Source organism: Amblyomma mixtum, chromosome 10 (assembly GCF_055824585.1).
Source record: "Amblyomma mixtum isolate Tamu chromosome 10, ASM5582458v1, whole genome shotgun sequence".
Lineage (NCBI taxonomy): Eukaryota > Metazoa > Arthropoda > Arachnida > Ixodida > Ixodidae > Amblyomma > Amblyomma mixtum.
Genome location: NC_143021.1, coordinates 82,932,577 through 82,935,299, shown reverse-complemented (window position 1 = coordinate 82,935,299; position 2,723 = coordinate 82,932,577). Strand labels below are relative to the sequence as shown.

The following is a 2,723-nucleotide window of genomic DNA, read 5'->3' as shown; positions in this document are numbered from 1 at the left end:
CATACATACATACATACATACATACATACATACATACATACATACATACATACATACATACATACATACATACATACATACATACATACATACATACATACATACATACATACATACATACATACATACATACATACATACATACATACATACATACATACATACATACATACATACATACATACATACATACATACATACATACATACATACATACATACATACATACATACATACATACATACACGAAAAGGGCACGGCAGCTGGGCTTGCGCACAGATGGATAACCCGCTTGTCTTCCTCGTGCAGATCATTGCCAGCCTGCTGGTGATACCGTCGGGATGCCAACAACCACGTCAGCACTTCCAGTACGAACTTGTTCATGTGCTATGGAACGACAACGTTTCAACGCCCCTGATCCTACGATCTGCGGATGGATTTCGTCACCTACCATCGCCAACGACTAGCGGCAGCGACAGTGTGGTCTTCAAGCCATGCTTAGCGGCGCTGCAAGCTTCCTGGGCTATAAAAGCCGTCAACGAAGGATTTCAGACCAAAGGGCACGGCAGCTGGGCTTGCGCACAGATGGATAACCCGCTTGTCTTCCTCGTGCAGGTAAGAAAGCCTTTTGGGAAATGTTTTAGATCCAGCGAGCGTTGCCTTGTTGTGCTGCCGTGCCCTGCGGTACTTCTTGATACAGTGTGCGATGTGGTGCATAAATTGAAATTGTTACTACTTGCGGGTGACTTTGAGACAAATCCTGGGCCTGATATGAAAGAACTTTCTCAACAGCTACGACAGATAGCCGATGACATAAAAACAATAAAAGAAGAAAGGTTAACATCTATAGACAACAAACTAGAACGCCTTACCCTACTTGAAGACAAGCTTTCGTCATGTACTGAGCATGTTGCAAATCTTCAGCAGCTCGTATTGTCTCTGGAATTAAAAGTAGACGATCTCGAAAACCGCTCCAGAAGATCGAATATTATAATTTATGGCATGCCTGAAGAGGAAGAAGAAAATAGCGACTCGCTGGAGCGAGCTGTGAATCAAAAAGTTGTTAAAGAATCCTTAAAACTGGAAGAAGTTGCAATAGAACGCATTCACAGACTAGGTAGACCAGCAGAAGACAAAACAAGGCCTATAATACTGAAGCTTCTAGATTTCAGGGACAAAACGAACATTTTACGTAACTGCCACAAATTAAAGGGCACCGAGTTTACCATAAGTGAAGATTTTTCGCCTCGTGTCCGCGAAATCAGAAAAAAGCTATGGAAATACGGGAAACCAAAAAATAGATTGCGGTGAAAAAGTGTCGCTGGTTTTCGACAAACTAAAGATAAACGGTGAATTGTACTTTTGGGACAACGAAAAATGTGAAGTGTCACCAATTGCAGCTCATCGGGTTACACCTTTACTAACCGAGGCAAAAAACCAAGACACAAGTACACGGGCTCTACGCACGCGCCGTCCACAACGTCCCAAATAACTTTCGTGAACATTAATGCGCGTAGTATTATCAATAAGCTCGGTCCCTTGGAATCTTTATTATTAGGTTTAAAGCCAGAATTCATGGCTATAACATAAACTTGGCTGACAAGAGAAATCAAAGACTTTGAAGTAATTCCCCCCAACTACTCCATAGCACGCAAGGACAGGCTGACGCGAGGCGGAGGCGTGGCATTAGTGATAAGAAAAGATATACATTTCGTTACGTTACCTGAAGTTGAGGGGGTTGAAGCAATTTTTTGCAAACTCTGCTTTTCTGATTCTTCAATTGTTGTGGGTTGCGTCTATCTTAGTCCTTATTCTGATCCTATCATACTTCATTCATTGTATACTTATATGCAGCATCATGTTAAGGGGGCCAGACTAATACTTTTAGGGGATTTCAATCTTCCTGATATTAACTGGAATACACTGCACCATACCTCACCTTGCGCTGATGTTGTTTTTGATATAATGCTTTCTTTTAACCTCTCGCAAATTGTAACAGAACCCACACGTGTGCAAGGAACGAGCTCCAATGTTTTAGATTTAGTTTTCCTGAGTAGTCACTTCTCTTGTCCAGAAACAAAGGTTGAAATTTTAGATGGCCTGTCTGATCACAAACTTGTAATGTGTTCTGTCCCGCATCATCATAGTGCCCCTTGTTTTCCATCTACAATAACGTACCCAGACTACAACCGAGCTGACGACACTACCATACTTGATACTTTATCACATGAACTAACACCGTTTCAGCAACTCTCAGATGACATTAATACTGACATAGAAACATTGTGGCAGGGATTCAAAAACGTTGTGTCATATTGCGTTACTAATTATGTGCCTACCAAGACTAAGAGAATACGCAAACGTAATCCATGGATAACTCGAACCGTAATTCATGCCAAGCGAAAAGTTCGACGGCTGAAAAAAGTGCAGAAACGCCATCCATCACCAAAAAGAATTGAAAAAATAAACTCGGCCATCACTGATTTAAAAACCAAAATAAAAACAGCTAAAACATTTTACTTTACTAATACGCTGACTCGTTTTTTAAAAGATGCTCCCCAAAAGTTCTGGCGTCACCTGAACCCTAAATCACGAAAAGATAACCAAGCTTCTCCAGAGGAAAACAGAAATATTGCAACCACGCTGAATAACTACTTTACTTCTATTTTCACTACAGACAACGGAATTAAGCCTCGTATTAGTTTTTGCTCAGGAAATAATTT

General features: G+C 40.8%; 1 pseudogene; it reads left to right on the top strand.

Annotated features, from left to right (window-relative positions):
• Positions 1-268: 268 nt before the first annotated feature.
• Positions 269-1,492, top strand: LOC149326299 (uncharacterized; annotated as a pseudogene).
• The last annotated feature ends 1,231 nt before the right edge of the window (positions 1,493-2,723 follow it).